The sequence below is a fragment of the Anabrus simplex genome, chromosome 5, assembly GCF_040414725.1.
Source record: "Anabrus simplex isolate iqAnaSimp1 chromosome 5, ASM4041472v1, whole genome shotgun sequence".
In the NCBI taxonomy this organism is placed as follows: Eukaryota; Metazoa; Arthropoda; class Insecta; order Orthoptera; family Tettigoniidae; genus Anabrus; species Anabrus simplex.
The window spans coordinates 374,096,162-374,115,920 of record NC_090269.1 but is presented as its reverse complement, the minus strand read 5'-3'; the positions used below and the strand labels follow the sequence as shown (position 1 = coordinate 374,115,920).

Here is a 19,759-nt window from a genome sequence, read left to right as displayed (position 1 = left end):
GTAAAAGAACTCCTGTGGGACAAAATTCTGGCACCTCGGCGTCTCCGAAAACCGTAAAAGTAGTTAGTGGGACGTAAAGCAAATACCATTATTATTGTTATTATTATTATTATTATTATTATTATTATTATTATTATTATTACTATTAAGATGTTCTCATTAAAATTGAACCTTATTTGAGTTTGAGGGCTCATCTGTCAGCCGTACCGTACTTCAGGAATGTAAGTTATGTTTGCGTGAGGTATTTGCGCACTCCTAGTGTATAGGCCTACTATATGTAAGGTTAATTTTTCTTTCTTCACAGGCATACCAAAATGAACACAACGGAAATTGTTGTGATGGTCTACATATCCATATGTGGCTGGGAGGCGTGACAAGTATTAAGGGAAATAATGGATAGGAAGAGCAGCATTGGGAGATACGAAATTTTCTAATTAGGCCATCGTTATACATATCGTCGTTCAAGAAACATCGTATGTAAAACTGCTCTTCCTATCTATTATTTTCCTTAAGATTGGTCACGCCTCCCAGCCATATGTGGATATGCAGTCCATCAGATTAATTTTTTGTGTTCATTTTCCTATGCACGTACGTTTCCGTGACATATTTACGCGCTCCTACAGTATACTGTATTTATGGTTAATTTTCCTTTACAATTTTGCGTAAGAAAACGAACTGATGGAACGCACTTTCGTATGTGGCTCGGAGGCGTGACAAGTCTTAAGGATAATAATGGATAGGAAGAGCATTGTACACAAGAGATTTGATTTCTTCACCGACGATATTACATTAGAAGTTAAAACCTATCTTTTCTCAAATTTTATTTCACTTTGTCGTTGTGTATGAAACCATGAAGAAACTTATAATGTAGATTTCTACCAGTGAAATGTTTTTACTGTAATCAATTCATTCCTTTCACAGACGTAAACGAAACCAAAAAACTGTGCTGAAGCAATAGTGACCCATGAAACGATTTACGTGAGTGTACAAATGTTTGTATACATGCTGATATGTGTGTTGTATGTCGCAAGGCGGAGGCTCGGCGTGTTGAGTGACATTAGCAGAGCAGGGCTAGCTCGCGGCTCTTAGGTTACAACACCCGTTCTTGGCAAGGACGACTAAACCAAGTCTAATGTCAGAGGTCTATCTAGGTTAAAAGTTTCGTGTGGGCTTTAACTGTCTCGAAATCAAGCACTTCTCTTCACCCTCAACAAAATTGCATTTATCTTCTCTAGATGATGTTGAAAATTCAGGAAAAAATAGTAGTACGATCCTAAAATTATTCCGCTAATTGGAATAGGCTAATAAGAACTAATAATCACTGTTCAATCCAAGTTTTAATGGAAGCTGGAACATTTTGCGATAATTTTTGATCGTAAGGGTATTCCTGGGAATCTTGAAACTGTGTCCAAATTCATATATCGATGGCTTAATTAGAAAACCTCGTATCTCCCAATGCTCTTTCTATCCATTATTTCTCTTAAGAATGGTCGTGCCTCCCAGCCACATAAAGGATAAATGTAGTCCATCGGAAAACTTTTCGTTGTGTTCATTTTCCTACTCTAACGTGTAACGAAAAATGAACCTTAAATACATTACAGTATACTGTAGGAGTGTGTAAACCATCGCGTATACATACACCCTTATAGCACGGTATGATAAGGTTCATTTTCCTTTACACACCCGCGTGGGAAAATGAAAACAACGAAAATTGTTCTGATGTACTACATTTCCATATGTGGTTGGGAGGCGTTTTAAAGGAAATAATGGTTAGGAAGAGCACTGGGAGACGCGATGTTTTCTAATTAGGCCATCGATATCTCGGCTAAAGTATTACCAGCAAAGAGAACTGCAGCAAGGAAATGTCGGAGAAGGCAATGTCACAATTTAATCCTATTTGTAGAGACAGTTCACTTTCCTAGTCAATAAAGGTACGGATAGTTTGAAACTCATTTTCTATACCCTCCTTTACGATGCGGAGAGTGGACTGATCGCACATCCAATAGGAAGAAAATGGATATTTTTGGAATTTGGTATTGGAGAAGAATAGTCCGTAGTTTTTGGACAGAAAATAAAATTAACAACTCAATTCCAAAAGAAATTAAATTTCAGAAGAAGCTTTCCACTTTCTGTCTCCAGTGAAAACCGCAGTTCCTTGAACACACTGCACGGAGAGGAGAAGAATCTCTGAAGAAGGTGGTGGTGTTCGATCAGATACCCGTTAGAAGTCCACGTGGGGGAACAACACTGCGATGATCTCATAAAACTGAAAGGTACGTTGGTCCTGCTGCTTTAACCAAATACATAAAAGCCCAGGATAGTACGACGTGAAGAACCCTCACAAAATTTATCAAGAAAATCACGACCATCAGCAACGAGAGAACGGCCGAGAGAGAGAGAGAGAGTGTGTGATAGAGAGAGTGTGCTTGTGTGTGAGAGAGAGAATATTTTATTATTAATAGTAGGATCTAAAGTTTAACAACTACAGGACGGGGCCGTTCCATTTCAAAAAGAAAAAAAATGCATTCCCTGGGTTTGAAAATTTGCCATTTTAGGATCCCTCTATTTCTCTGAAATCTCAAATGTTCTTCCCATGGAAATCCATAAGGTTTTAATAAGATGTAACCATATTCTGACTTACTTAGGCATGTCAGGCACTGGAAAATCTATGCTTCTCGATGTCATACATATTTTCATGTAAAATCAATACTGTGGCAGTTGTGGAGATCGTCGTTTTAAGGATAAAAAAGACGACATCAACTACTTTTTTAAATTATGAGGAGAAAAATCCGGACCACTTCAAGACTGTATCATTGAATAAATTAAAGAGACATTATGCTTTAATGAATGAGGAGTCTAGTTTTCGCAAAATTAACACCATTGGCGTCGGAAAACAAAAAGAGGTGATTTATAGAAATCGAACAACAAACGTTATACAGGTAAGTTTGGCATAAGTTCGTGAAAACAATGCCAGACTCAGATAGACTGTCACACTAACCCAACAAGTTGTTAGCGCCTGGGAGAAATTCACCCTAAATGGCAAGCCTAGTTACTTTCTGGAAGAAATAATCGGTATACCTTCCCATTTTCTCCCCATATCTTCTCTAATGTTACAGTGGAAAATTATTACTATTATTATTATTTATATAGCTGGAGAATGGAATTATAATGTTACCTCTCATAAAAACAAATGTTTTCTTCTCATACATTAACATTATAAAAAAAATAAAAAAAAAAGGACAGTAACAGGTTCTAGAGAAAATTAATAGCAACCTCTAAAATATGTTGTTACCGAAGAACGCTGAAGCTTAAATGGGCAAAAATTGTCACACACGAAATGATACGCAATTTGACAGAAATAGTTTGATACGATATATCTTGTGATACATAAGATTTATTAAAGTTGAAGTTTGCGGTACAGTAAGTGAGATCTGCACCAGGGAAGTAAAGATACGACCAAGGAATCACACAGAGCGTAGGATGAAATTCTTCATACACGTAAAGAGATTAACACAGTAAAGGGCTACATGGAAATCTGCATCAAACCAGTCTATGCACTGATGATCCAGGCAGGTTACTTTTAACCACCTGAAGAAGTTAAAATTGACTTTTCTTGTTCCCTTATGGCCTGGTCACTTGCTTGATGTGCTCCAATTTCTCAGAAATCTGTAGAAGTGGATAGCGGCGAGCCCAGAACGAGAAGTGAAATTAATGGTAAAGTTGACAGTAGCATTGTAAGCCTATTACTACTGTGCTGTTGTGAGGGCCAAGAGGCCGAACACTGTCACTCACATGATGGATGAGGAAAGTAATAAGGCAATACGGGAAGGTTCCAAGGTCTGTAGTAGTGTAACGCTCTTGTTTCTCTGGCTCGAGCATGACTCGTAGAACATAAATACATTGATAAGCTGTCATAAACAATAAGACGGCAATTTAGTGCCAAGCTGTTTGCTGTTCAAGTCTGAAACAAACTATTTTCGCTAATGGCTGATCCCTAGTGAAATATTATGATCTTTACCATTTCAAGAAATCTAATACAATAGGTTTTAACCCCTTTCTGCATCAAATATTTTGAGCGATACTGATAAATTACTAACCTTTGCTCTTCAACATGGTGTTGTGTATTTAATATGTTCAGACCTACTTACGTTTAAATATCAACGAAGCCAGTGTCCCTGTTAAAGGGACTGTGCACAGAAGAAACACTATGACCAAATAAGTGCAACTCGGTGTCTGATGCTATATTATTATTATTATCAGTTAAATAATACCAGATTGCCAGCCATTAAGGATTTACGTAGGTAGTTCCCTTCCCTGTCCCTTCACCATTGTTATTTCGTCTCGGTGTTTTCCAAATTCGTACGTTCCCCATCGCCAGATGTTTCATTCCAGGCTTGTGTCAATGTCATATGTTACGTACACATTTTATGTGACCCTCCTAAACTGATTCTGATGGTTCGGTCAGCTTCCGCTTCGAACACTAGCGCTGTGCAACGTCCGGGGAGCCATCTGGTGACAAATGAACGTACCATTTCCACTTCTATTATAACGTTTAAATTTCAAAAAGTCATTGCTTAAGAAACCTTTCTCGTGGATGGTCGAGATTTTCTTCTGATGACTCAGAGTACAGTTCTCTGCGAAACGTAGAGAATTTCACCTTATTTTCTTGACACTGCATAAGCCCAAAAGCCTATAATCATGTCTATAAGTACGGGCCGTGAAAGCATCAATGGCAACATTGACTTTTCTTGTCCCAAAATCTCTTCATGGCACTGAAAACTTTCCTCTGTTCTTCAGTCCTTGATTTATTGGTCCTGGTATTCATTTTCTCAGCAAAATGATGGTTGTTGACTGCTTTTTTGAACTGGAATCGATCTTGAATAATTTCCTATGGGATGCCAATTCCCTGAAGGTATTTTCCTGAAAGTATGTTCTTGACTTTCATTGAGAGAGCAAGCATGAGGATCATTTTGGCGAGTCTGTCACTGTTCATTCTGAGCATATGGCCATAGAACTTTACTCGCCATTTCTTGATGGTGTCGGTGATCTTTCCAGAATACTGATAAAGCTCTCGATACTTTTATTATTATTATTATTATTATTATTATTATTATTATTATTATTATTATTATTATTATTATTATTATTATCTTCCACTTTGATACGTCAAGATCTCATTGGTCATGCAGACATGTTTTTTTTAAAAATTAATGAATACTTTTCTCATTATCTACAATTAACTTGCTGAGTTCGAAGTACGCAAGTTGCATGTCTTAGTAGAACGTTAATGTATGAAGATCATCACGAGATAAAGATAAGCCAGAAGCACTTGAGGAGTGAATAATGCCATATTATTTAAATCTCCCTTTCTTCACACCTTTGGCTGTAAATTTCAACGCAGTCTGTACATACATAAATGATAAATATCAAACGTTCCTTGAAGTACCAACGTAACCAAATTAATCTTTCCACTGCCTTCAGTTGTATATGAAGTCATAACCGTTCTTAATAATAGTGTTCAAATGCAAAGGAATGGATTCTTGTTTTAAATCTTACAGTTAGCAGCGGTTTTACTGAATGAACTTCTCTATTGCAAGAGAATAGTGGAGCTGTATTAAAAACAAACGTAGTATCAGTATAATGGTAGGGTTTATACTGTAATATTAATATAATTTAAATCAATTATGGCTTTTCAAAGATTTCTTCAATGGCTTGCCGTATAGCAGCAACAATGGCTGGGCAAGCAGGCACACCGTATGAGTGATGAGGCTAAGAGTGAGAGCGAAAAGGAGGCAGACGAAAATTACAGCGTGCCGTGTGGAACAATCTGTTGTTACATCATCAAGACAAAACAACATCGCTCCGCGCAGCGCGTTTTTCGTACGGACGTGTCTGTTATAAATGATTATACTTGCTCTGCCTGCTTCAGTACGCGCGGGTTAAGATCTTGCCCGCATATGACCTACAGTAAGACCTGTTTGGAATCTACTCATTATTCTCATTTAAATTGATTCTGTCCCAGATTTGCAGCATTATAATTCTCGAGCAAGATTCGTCTAATTTATGGGCTGTTCAAATATGTGTAAAACTTGATTAACATATTGCTGTTTCGTTTCGTGACTAAGGACATCATAATCATAAACACTGTATGTATAGCATGTGAAGTTTGGCTGTTTAAGTCATTTGCAACTTAATAGTTAATGTTACGGTGGCAGTCCATTGGTGTAACACCAGAATCCCTCTCCTTTTTACCTGGAAGTTCGATGTCTGAATCCCGGATTGCCCACAAATATCTAAAACTGATGTTTTAAGTTTATGTTACAGAATTTCTAGAATGGACTATATCATGACAGCCAACTTGGAATATGAGCAATTCCACACCAGTGAAATGAAAACTAACCATGAAATACTTTAGTAAATAAAAACACAATTTCGATTGTTTCATCAATGTTCCGCTAATGAAAATATAGACTTTTAGTTTCTCAATAGTAACATTCGAACGATTACTACATAGACGTCTCTGTTATTGGAATAGAATCACGTGAATTTAAACAAGAGTGAACTAAATCTATAGGCTATATATATATATATAATAAGAGTTTTGTCTGTACATTGCTCAGAACTTAAAAAAAAAAGAATGGTATTTCTGTATCGATCATGTCCACAGCAACAAGGAAATGCACTTTTTACTTTTCCGTAATTTCTGTCTGTCTGTCTGTCTGTCTGTCTGTCTGTCTGTCTGTCTGCATGTATGTATGTACTCGCATCACGAGAAAACGAATGAAGAGAATTTAACGAAAATTGGTATGCAGAGTCGGGGAATGAGCCCCTACAATTTAGACTATAAATCATTTTATTCACGCTGAGTAAAATGATAGTTTAGAGGAAGGCCTAAAATTTAATTCTCAAAGATTTATGTTAACAGTGGCCCTATCGATAAATACTAAATAACTAAAGAATTATTATACATTGTTATCGCACCGGCTATGATAACAGAGATATTCATGAATTTGTAATTTTGTTGCTAAGTCCATATGAACACCGAGTCTCGAGAAAATAAGTGAACAGAATTTAATGAAAATCGGTATATAGAGTCGGGGAATAAGAAACTACAGTATAAGCTATAAATAATGTTGTTCACCCTGTGTGAAATTTTAAGGAGAAGGCGCCTAAAATTTAATTTTTTAAGCCTATGTTATTGGTCTATACTATACGATCATTTATGTTTTATTCAGCTGTGCTGTACCGACTATGATACGAGTGGTATTTCAGAGTCGGAAGAAAACTAAATGTGAAGGCCTACAATGTCGAAAGCTCATAAAATTGATCAACAACAACATTACACTGACATTGTTTGTTGTGATATTCTTTGTCTCATATGCAGGCTGCCACTCATCTCCGATAGATGGGATTACTGCTGCGTACCAAGTATAACAGCCTGCCTGAATATTGCCGGGAAATGCCTGAGGAGTTAGATAACTTTCTTCTTTAGCATGCCGTTCCTCTGATTCATACATTTTCTGATACTGCTGGTACGTAACACACTGGGTCATCATAGTATTCCAGCTATTGGCAGAGGCTCACTTATGACATGGTCTAGAATTACAATTTCGGCCTATTCCAAATTATAGCACCACAGTTCACTAAATAACTTTAAATTCAACCCTGAAAAGAGCCCTTCTTCACTTTTATTGAATTCTACATTCATTTTATTCCAAGTTAGCAGCGAAGAGGGGGCTTTCTCCTCTGGTTTGGAGGAAAAAATTGCCTCCAAGTCAGATCGTTTTACCCCCGCCAGTGTAGTGAATTGAGATTTTCCATCTCATCGGGTACTCCTATTAAACAGATGAGTAAAAAGGCATAGTTTTTGCCCTGGGATTCTACACTATTTGACCCCTCCCCCACCCCCCTGCCAGAAATTAAAGAGTGTTCACGGCTCAAGGCTGTCTGCGCTCTGGTCATTCAAGCTCTGGAACTTTGGACTGTCAGATCGGCAGCGTAGTAGGCTACTGTTAGCTAGAAGTGAGAAAATGTGTGGTTTTTCATTTGATCGAGTATTTCATATGGTAGCATTGCTTTCAATCGTGACATTTCTACTGGCGTCATTGTAATGGCCTATGTTGATATCAGTTGGGAAAACCACTAAGACAGTCTTTCTGATTATGTAAAAAAGGCAGGTGGAGAGTGAGTGTCTGCCGTTATAATGAAAACTCCTCAACGTGATTGTAACTGATGGTAGGAAAGAGGGTCTACCATTACAATGAAAATTCCCTAACTCAATCTTCACATAAGAAAAGACATTTGGTGACTTCCCCATTGCATTTCTAGGGTAACGTTAAGAACTATGCAACGTGTGCACAACTAACCTAGAATTCTGTATACAATGTAGAATTCCGCAGTGAAGCACGGGTACATTGCTAGTTATGAATATAACTGACACATTAAATAACCTACTTCGAATGTGTGACCATTTTCAGGACTCAAACCCTAACCTTTCGCTTTTGATTTCGTTAAGGTAGTCGACACATAATAGAAACACAATCTTTATTTTTGTATTAAATTTTCAAACAAGGACTGATTTATTCTGAATTCACTTGACAATATTCAGTATACTTATTCGGCTATGACAGAAACTATAAAGTCTTTAGAGGGTTACATTTCTTAAAATGGTAGTTATCTATGGCAAAATTACTAAAATATCATATTAATGGTGTTCTAAATAGGAAATGGAAAATTCTTCACTTATTTTCTTTAAATTCCGTTACATCTATCCGTTTAGACCCCATGGTGTAGGGGTAGAGTGCCTGTCTCTTATCCGGAGGACCCGTGTTCTATTCCATGCCAGGTGAGTGAAATTTATATGGATCTAAGGACTACTGTAGTTTGAGGTACATTCAGCCTAGCTGATAACAATTAAGGTGCTATCTGACGGTGAGACAGCGGTCCCGGTCTAGAAAATCAAGAATAATGGCCGAGAGGATTCGTCGTGCTGACCACACGACACCTCGTAATCTGCAGGCCTTCGGGCAGGGCAGCGGTCGTTTTTTAGGCCAAAGCCCTTCAGGGATGTAGTGCCATAGAGGGGGGGAGAGAGATAGTATACGTACAGCAGTACAGGCTCATTTGTGCTTTTCTCCATCCATCTAATTTTCAAAATTACCGTCAAATTTTAAAATAAAGGGGGTAAGATAGTCTTCCACCGCCGACAACTACATTTTTATGGTTTTCGGAGCCGCCTCGGTGCCAGAATTTTGTCCCGTATGAGTTCCCGCACTCTCGTCCCAGTAAATCTACTGACACGAGGCTGACGTTTTTGAGCACCTTCAAATAACACACGACTGAGTCGGGATCGAACCTGACAAGCTGGGATCAGGAGGCCAGCCCTCTACCGTCTGAGTTACTCAGCCTCGTAATTTTTTGTCACCCACGTTAAGTTCGGCCAATGTACCATCCAAATTCTTTAGGTAAGGTAAGGGTTATTCTGCCTGAAGGCAGGTCCGAACCTCCGCAGAGGTGTTCCTGAGCCGGAGTTTACGTGCGGTAGGGTGGCCAGTTCGTTTCCGCTCCTCCATTCCCTTACCCCCCACCAACAGCGCGTGGCAACCCATCCAACTCCTGACCACGCCCAATGTTGCTTAACTTCGGAGATCTCACGGGATCCGGTGTTTCAACACGGCTACGGCCGTTGGCCAAATTCTTTAAATCGAAAATAATTTAGTGATTTCAGCGCTATCAAAAGAGCGTCGTGATGTTTTCCTTTTTTTAAAAAAAAAAAAAGGACAGTGTTTTAATGCCTTCTATTAGCAAGCTCAGAGATTTACAGACAGTCCAATCAAACTTACGCATGTAGAATGAATAGCATTTGCTTCATTTATCTAACACCCCTCACAAGAATTTTAGGCCGGAAATGAATGGAGCGTGCTTGACCACATCACGTTCCGTCATACTTTTTATCAGATAGCACCTCTGTTAAAAGTTACAACTAGCAATAGCCGTAAAGAATTCCGAAACAAAACGAGCGTTCGTTTCAGGAAAGATCGTTCAGGTAAAATTAGTTCCTGCACCAAACGGAATTATTTCTATAAAATATTTTTTGTTGCATTCTTCATTTGAAGAGATTTATTGCCTTTTAAAAATATTTTGGTTATCATCTAAGTTTGGCATTTTTTAGCTGTGTCCGCCTCTGTGGTGTAGTGGTTAGCGTGATTAGCTGCCACCCCCAGAGGTCCGGGTTCGATTCCCGGCTCTGCCACGAAATTTGAAAGGTGGTACGAGGGCTGGAACGGGGTCCACTCAGCCTCGGGAGATCAACTGAGTAGAGGTGGGTTCGATTCCCACCTCAGCCATCCTCGAAGTGGTTTTCCGTGGTTTCCCACTTCTCCAGGCGAATGCCGGGGTGGTACCTAACTTAAGGCCACGGCCGCTTCCTTCCCTCTTCCTTGCCTATCCCATCCGATCTTCCCATCCCTCCACAAGGCCCCTGTTCAGCATAGCAGGTGAGGCCGCCTGGGCGAGGTACTGGTCATTCTCCCCAGTTGTATCCCCCGACCAAGAGTCTGAAGCTCCAGGACACTGCCCTTGAGGCGGTAGAGGTGGGATCCCTCGCTGAGTCCGAGGGAAAAACCGAACCTGGAGGCTAAACGGATGATGATGATGATGATGATGATTTTTTAGCTGTAAAGGCTCCATTATTTGTGTTGTTTAAGTATAATGTAATAAATGTTATTGCTACCTTTGCTAAGAGGCTGCCTGGCTGAGGTAGTAAAGCTGTGCTCAGTTCATCCGAAAGAAAGTGGGTTCGATTCTTCGTAAAGAAGTTGAAAAATTTAGGAAACGAGGTGCCTATTGCCCTGAGGTTCACTCAGCCTACACTAAAAATGAGTATCAAGTGAATTTCTGGGGGTATAGGTGGCGGAGCATAGAGTTATCCACTCTACCCCACCAATTTCTGAGATTATGGATACCTTCCACCCGTTCTAGGGGCTTCATGGCCAGTACGGAGATGACTTTGCGTTGCTATCTCTATTCGTCTAGGCAACCTCAGGTTATGGGAAGAACAAAATAAATTTTATTCAAAATATGATTAGGTACCTACTTAATTTAGTTCGGCATTTGGAGACCGAGCCTGATGAAGAGACCTGTCCTTGCTACTCTGCACATTACACCGTTAGTCGTGAAAATGTTACATTCGAGTTCTTTACAATATAAAAATATTAGACCTAACTGTTAGATTCCTTTTATTTCTTTTACCCTTGGAATGCATTATTATTATTATTATTATTATTATTATTATTATTATTATTATTATTATTATTATTATTATTATTATTATTATTATTATTATTATTAAAACTATGATTTCAAGTCCGTACCTCTGCACAGTACTAATCGGAGAATTTACATATAAACAATGGTGTAGAGCTTTACATAAGAAGAGAAGAACCAACCAAACCCTATGTCTCAACTGCCCCAAAGGGCCTTGGCGTACCAAGCGAACGCTGCTCATCTCGGAGACCTGCAGATCACGAGGATATAAAGAGAAGATGTATATGTAAAAGGAACCGGAACTATTTACCGGGTTTTATTCACACCACATCAGTTCACAAAATACTGACACACTATAATACATTACACATGCCCAGTAATAATAATAATAATAATAATAATAATAATAATAATAATAATAATAATAATCATAAAGGGGGAGAACGATATGTACTTTTCCTTAACGCAAATACAGTATACTAACTTCTTTGAAGGAACATAATGCACCTTTTCATAGAGTATTGTTTTGAATTTAACAAAACGCTAGCAGTCACTTTCTAATAAGAGTACAAGCAAATTGTCAAAAAGGGAGTTATTTCAAAGCGTGTCGTACATAAACACTTTATGGTATATGGAAATTAAAGAAAGATATAAGAAAATATCATAGCCTCGTACATTATAAAGAGAAAGGGATGGGACAATTACGACTGGAAAAGAGATCTCTCATTTATTCCAATGAGAAAGCAAAACGTGTGAAAAATAATAAAAGAGCACTAAAGGAATATAACAAATGACAAGCACCGAACGTCATCAAAGAGTGCAGCACTAACAGCAGCTACGAGAGTGTTGAAAACAAAAACAATACGAGGTGCGAGAGAGATGGAGTCACTCCAAGGTTATCAAGATTCTGGTTGTGTTTTCTCGAAAAGAAATGATGAAAGGAGAATGGCAAGAGTGGAAGGCCGACCGACAGAGTGATGTTGTTTTATTTCTCCTGCCTGCATCATACACATAACCTTTGGAAACCTTACGTTGCTAAATGGAAAAGGAAACACAAAAAGAAACTTCACACGAGATAAAAATACCTTCTAGTGTTTTGTGTCGTTGGAACTTCTCGCCTTTTTAAGTAATAATAACAATCAAATAAAACAACTTAATGGCAATGACATAAGCATGTTCTGAATTCTTCCGGTATTTTTCCTCAGTAGAAAGGAAGTTCTTTTACGTCAGTCTAAATGTGCTGTTTTTTAATGATATTGGAACTTAGTAGACAAGGAGGGATATACTGGTAGATAAAATACATGATGAATAAACGAATCATTCTACACTTTGCTTTGAGTTTCTATGAAGTTGTCACGATCTTCCTGAATATCAAATTGGATAGATTGTTTTAAACCAAGTCGTATCATACACTTTATTATGAGTTTGTTCGAAGTACATACAAATAGGCAATAGGGATAATTTATCAAATAATCTTCAATTTAATCATCCCCATTTTGCATAATATGTAAAGAATAGTGTTAGGTTTAAATATGTCCGACTCGTTGGCTGAATGGTCAGCGTACTGGCCTTCGGTTCAGAGGGTTTCTGGTTCGATTCCCGGCCGGGTCGGGGATTTTAACCTTAATTGGTTAATTCCAATGGCCCGGGGACTGGGTGTTTGTGCTGTCCCCAACATTCCTGCAACTCACACACCACACATAACACTATCCTCCACCACAATAACACGCAGTTACCTACACATGGCAGATGCCGCCCACCCTCATCGGAGGGTCTGCCTTACAAGGGCTGCACTCGGCTAGAAATAGCCACACGAAATTAAATTTAAAAAGGTTTAAATATCTAGATAAGATTGCATTCTTAATGGAAATGATTCAGTCATCAAAAAGTCATCTCCGTACAAGCCATGAAGGCCCTTGAAGGGGTGGAAGGTAAAGGCTTCCACTATCCGTAACCACGGCACTTGATGGATAGAGTGGTTAGCTCTTCGCCCGGCAGCCTTGGCCCCCAGAAATCAACCTGGTATTCATTTTTGGTGTAGGTTGAGTGAACCTCAGGACCATATGCACCTCCGGAAGTGGAAATCTCGTTTCTTAAATATTTCGACTTCCTGACGGGGAATCGAACCCACGTCCTTCTGGGTGAACCGAGCACGCCTTTACCGCCTCGGCCAGGCAACCCCTATCGTATTCTTCTTGTTCTGTACTGCAATGTAACATTTTGTGATGTACCGGTACTGTAAGCTGAATATTAACATAATTCACTAATTCACTTGTTTGAGTGTCCTTATAATGACACTCATGCATGGTCGCACCACGCTCGCACAAAGCACCTTCACTGTGTTCTATCATCATTTTGTAAATTGGCCATTGCTATACTACTATTCTCGTTTCCATTCCTCCCCTGAAGGGGGAGGCGGGCCTCTTAGACGGTGACGCCGTCGCTCAGGCCGGGAGATTTGTTACGGTGAAGGAGATGTGCAGAGAAGGTGAGTGGGTTGGCGGCCGTGGCCTATACTACAAACTGTCCCGGCATTCGCCTTGGTGCAGGAGAATGGAAAACCACGGAAAACCTTTCTCAGGACAGCCGACAGGCGAGGCAAGGCGAGAAATGCAGCACTGTGCCCCAGGCCCATCTCCCGAATGCAGAGACGTACAGCCAGGGTAGAGCGGTGACCACCTCTCCTCTGCTCGGTTGGCCGGTCAGAGTACAGAGCTTATGGGACAACAACCCACTCTGCATCTACCGACTTGGCCATTGGCCGATCCTGGCTACGCTACTGGTATGAGGACAAGAGTAATTACGAGTAGTACGGCTCTATTACTAAAATATAGCCAAATAGATCCCATCACATGTGCCTCAAGTCCAGTTTTACTGCCAGATTCCTTTCCTGACACCAACCCTATGTGGAGGGATGTACTCAATGTTTTTGGTTTCTATTGTGGTTGTGTTGAGTGTATGTTGTACGTAAATGAAGAACTGTGCTGGAATTAAATCTAGGGCACTCTGAACGGGAGGCTACTTTGCTGACCACTCAGGAAGAAGGAAGCATGATTCTTAGAACGAATGTTAAAAGAATTGTTCTCCTGTAGTTTCGCCGGCCCCGCGGTGTAGGGGTAGCATGCCTGGGCCTGGGCTTCGATTCCCGACCAGATCAGGGATATTTACCTGGATCTGAGGGCTGGTTCGAAGTTCACGCAGCCTGCGTGATTACAATCGAGGAGCCATCTGATGGTGAGATGGCAGCCCCGGTCTAAACAGCAAGAAATGGAGGCCGAGAGGTTTCGTCGTGCCGACCACGTGACACCTCGTAATCTGCAGGCTGAGCGGCGCCATGAGGTTTGGTTTGGTCCTGTAGTCCCATTGCAACATAATCCAGACACTGGAAATGGACTCGTGCTGTAGGGGTAGCGTGCCTGCCTCTTACTTCGAGGACCCGGTTTCGAGTTCCGGCCAGACCATTTTCAAAGGCGTGCTCGGTTCATCCAGAGGGACGTGAGTTCGAAAAAAATTAAGAAACGAGATTTCCTCAACTGTAGCGGCACATGGCCCTTAGATTCACTCACCCAGCACAAAAAGTGATTACCAGGTTAACTCCTGGGAGAAAAAAGGGGCGGGCATAGCACTAACCACTCTAGCTCTAGTCCACTTAGTGCCGTAGTTATGGAAAGTAGAAACCTTTACATCCCACTCCTTCAAAGGCCTTCACAGCCAGTACGGAGATGACTTTGTAAGGATTTCAATTCTGGACTGAAGGCTGGAACGGGAAACCAACTGGGGAGCTGTTGATACTAGAGGCAGCGGATCCGGTCACGAAAACCAAACTGAACACGTCGTCACGATGAATACGTGGCATTCCAATATCTGCAGGTCATCTTGCTGGACAGCATTCATCTTGGTGAGTCGAGGTCCCTAACGGACTGTGCGTGCCACTGGTAGCGCTAACAAGGAATAAATTTAAAAAATCCTAAAGAACCTAAATAATATCAGGAGTAATCTATCTTTTATTATTAATATGACTATCATTATTGTTATTAGTTACGTGTCCGCCTCCGCAGCGTAACGGTTAGTGTTATTAGCTGCCGTCTTCGGGGGCCGGTGTTCCATTCTCGGTACTGTCAGAAATTTAAGAATGGCAGGAGGGCTGGCATGTGGTTGAAATGGTACATGCAGCTCACCTCCAATGGGGGTGTGCCTGGAAAGAACTGCAGCACCTCGGGATGAGGACACGAGTTTACTTCATTAGTTACGTGGCAATACACCACCACGTTTACACAGCTCCATATGGCCTGCAGAGATATTATTTTAATATGCATTATATGCATTAATGAAAATAAAAATGGTGTCAAATTTCCCTTTAGGAAACTGATCATAAATATGCCTTTCAATAAATTAAACTAAAACTGATAATGATTATTTGTATCTAACAATCGTTTTCGAGAAACAACAGTATGGAATTTCGAGTCGACAAGTGTAGGATTTAGTACAACGAAAATGGGGGAACTGACCCATGTCTTATGGAACTACCACGAATGAAATAATTTATCTAGAGTATGATGTGATGAGAACCCTGTGATAAAAGCGTCTTCTATATGTTCCTCAGTCATGGTCATCCATTAATACTTCACATCATAGCCTGCACGCTTGCTAGGTAAGACCGCTTAATACATATTGATTCACTAATTTCGTGATGCAAATTTCTAGCTGACCATCAGCCATAAGACATATTTACGACCAAAGGTTTCTGTGTCGTTCCTGAGTCTTCTTCTTCTTCTTCTTCCTTGATCTTTTCGGCACTAATGTGGAGTAAGCCCTGTTTTACGACTGGATTCCCTACCTCGTGCCAATTCTACGTTTTCCTGGGATTGTTTGTAGTGTGATACGTTGTGTGTAAATGAAAATGTGTACTGAGATGATCAAAACTACCCTGTCCCCGAGATAGATAAATTAACCAAACGCGGTTAAAATTCCCAATCTGGCCGGGAATCGTACCCGGGGCCCCCTGAACTGAAGATGACCGCTATGTTTATCCATAGCCTGTTTTCAGACATTCGACCGGGTCAGGAATGGAATGAATGAAGCCCCCATCTAGCGGCGAGGATATACATTGTGCCAGATGCCCAAACCTCTTGCAATCCTCTGGGGCAATGATTAATAAATGACAGATGAAATAATATTGGAGAGTGTTGCTGGAATGAAAGATGACGGGGAAAATCAGAGTAACCGGAGAAAACCTGTCCCACCTCCGCTTTGTCAGCACAAATCTCACATGGAGTGACCGGGATTTGAACTACGGAAAATAGCGGTGAGACCCCGACGCCCTGCCGCCTGAGCCACGGAGGCTCTGCCACTACGCTCATATAGAGTAATAATTTAACTTTCAAGCTAGCATATTCCTTAATGTACAAAATATATTATGTGTTCTAGAATTAATTTCTGGTGGGATTTGTATTTTGTTGTTCGTGAAACAACACCCCTGATGTGTGGAGGTTTAAGGTGGCAGTGTGCCCGTAATCTATAAATCTAAAATCCTTCAAGATTTTAAATAGTAATTAGTACGGATGCCGTTATAGTAAGCCGAGAAGACCTATCATTACTGCGCATGTGACTACCACGGCAGTGAAATAAATTGTTAACTCAAGTGATATATCACTCGATCACTTACAGCCATTGGGAGACGTTGATCATTATCACACACAGTTTTTGATAAACTGCTTCCAAGCTCTGTTAGAAATAATGAAATGTTCCTAGCAGCAACGTTATAAATATGACTGGATTCTTGTCAAAGTAGCCTCTGTTCATTTCCCGGCCAGTGAATGTAAGACTTATGAAATGTCACGACCTTGTGGCTCAAATTCTATGTTAAACGAGAGCTCCCGTGACTATTACCACTTTTTATTTGCTGTTTGCTTTACGTCGCGCCGACACAGGTAGGTCTTATAGCGATAATGGAAAAGGAAAGGGCTAGTAGTGGGAAGCAAGCAGCCGTGGCCTTAATTGAGGTACATCCCCAGCATTTGCCTAGTGTGAAAATGGAAAACCGAGGAACTTCAGGGCTGTCGTCAGTGGGGTTCGAACACACTATCTCCTCCCAAATGCGAGCTACAACTGCACGACCATAACCGCACGGCCAACTAGGTCGGTGCTGCAATCACAAGTTAGTTTCCCGAGCTGAGTAGCTCAGACAGTAGAACACTGGCTTCTTCACGCGAAGTTCCCTGGTTCGATCCCACCTCAGCCTGATTGCATATGAAGAGGCCGAAACACGTCAAGATCGTATAGGTAGATTTATCGCCTCAAAGAAGAACTCTCGTGAGACAAAATTCTCGCACCTCAGCATTTCCAAATATTCGTGAAAGTAACCAAAGTGGCGTAAACCAAGAGCTTTGTTATTACAATTTATAGATTACACACATAATTTGACAAAAACATATATTTTCTTACAACATTGTAGTGTGATACATAAGCTGGAAGTGTTGAGTGTAAAAGTAACCGGAATGATTCCTGATAAGAAGAACTGGGGGCGGGGAGATGATTTGATTTGCACATATGAGGACACGTTAAATGTAGTTGAACGAATGAAGTGACTTGGTGGCGCAGTCATAAAAGGTGAATGTAAAAAGGTAGATTTTCTAGAAGACTGATATGAATTAAGGACTGTGGTGGTGCTCGCATCGTTCAGAGTCTGATCACAGGAATGACATGTCACTCAGTAGTGAAAAAGTAGGCCAACGTATGTATTAGGCGCAAAGATCGCGGCGCAGGCTCCCTTAATACACGAAGATTGGTCGGAGCAGGATCCAGGGCACGGATATCCTTCTCGAGAGCATGACAGATGTGCTCAATGTTGTTGGGATTGGCGCTCCTCGGAGGCTAGGCAAGTACCTTCACATCCGTGGAATGCTCATCCAACCAGTCAGCCACAATTCGGGGGCGATGGGCTGGAGCATTGTCTTGCTGTACGTACAGGTCTCCTGCAGCCTGCTGCAGGCGAACAAAGGCGTGAACTGATCTGCCAGCAGGTTCCTGTAAAGTTATCTGATGTACCAGGGGTCCCATTTCTCCCCACGTGAACAGTCCCCATACAAGGATACCACCACCAGCATGAACTGCACCCTGCTGGGAAGAAGGATTCATTGACTCATGTGGTTGACGACGCAATCGTACCGGGCCATTGGCATGTACCAGCTGGTACATCGACACATCTGCCAGGTCCGAGCTAGCCGATGGTGGCCCCTTATCATCAACTCGTCGTACACCACGTTAGTTGACTCTGGCGGCAGTGGTTTTGCTTAAATCCACGAACTCACTGTATACTCTTGATACAATGGCTTTTGGAAAGTCCGCCGTGCCTGCACGACTTCAGAAATGTAGTGACTCATACGTCTGGCATCGACAATCTGGCCACGATCAAATGCGTGGACGTGTCGTGTCTTACCCATCCTGTAGTCAACTGTTACCGATACGTCCTTGCCACGCCCTCCTATTACATTCGCCGGGCCGAGAACAGGGCCACATTTCCACCACGACAGCTATCTCTAATTCAATTGTTCATGAGTGTAGGTTTACGACGACGATGGGATAGAAAAGGAACTAGGGCAAGAAGAAAGAGCCGTAATCATTATTTAAGATGCATCCCCAGCATTTGTCAGGTGATGAAATGGTAAAATAAGTTAACCATTTTCAGGGCTACCGATGCTAGGGTTATTGCCCGCTACCTTGCAAATGCAACGCAAGACGTGCAATGCAGGCAACTCGCTTGGCAAGTGTAAAGTTATATGTATCGTTAACTTAACCTTACTGCCTGTTATAGTTTCTTCTAGATTTCGAGTAGAATTCCTTGGTACAAATTGGTACAAGATGGTCCACTAAGATATGTTAATTGACTCTGAAGCAGATCGGTTGTATAATGACGAGCTGTAGATAATAAACTGATAATTTATGAACAACAATAAAAGGTATCCTAGTGAAACAGCAAATTTCTTTCCGAATAAATAAAGTTAAAATGCAGATTGACCATTGTTTGTCGAAGAACTGCACAGTCATTCTCATCCTTCAAGAACTGCGATCACAGTAAAGAACATCTACATAAATGTTAAATCTGTAGTTGTTTTCATGCAAGCATTTACAGTTATTGAAATAAAGAAGTGTACTTGTAGTACCATTTGTTTTCATATGTATTCTTTCCAGTAAATGTTCGTCCACTCCGTGATTTTCAGGCAGCGGACCAAATATTTTAGTCCAAAATGTCCCAGTTATTCTGAACATTACTGTATCATTGTTATTAACTAATATAATGTAATTGAGAGAAGAAGTAGCTTTAATTCCACTATCGGCCATCCTAGAAGATGATTTCCGTGATTTCCTCACTTCAAATCCAGATGAAACTCATACGATACCGCATATTAAGAATAAGACCGATTCCTTGTAAAATTTACATGTTTAAATATAAATAATCACGTAAAAGCTGCCCCTATGGATCAGTGGTGGAGTG

General features: G+C 40.7%; 1 protein-coding gene across 1 annotated transcript in view; it reads right to left on the bottom strand.

Annotated features, from left to right (window-relative positions):
* Dll (Distal-less) overlaps positions 1–19,759 on the bottom strand; it is a 416,722-nt gene that overhangs the window by 186,134 nt on the left and 210,829 nt on the right. The gene's annotated exons all lie outside the window — the stretch shown is intronic.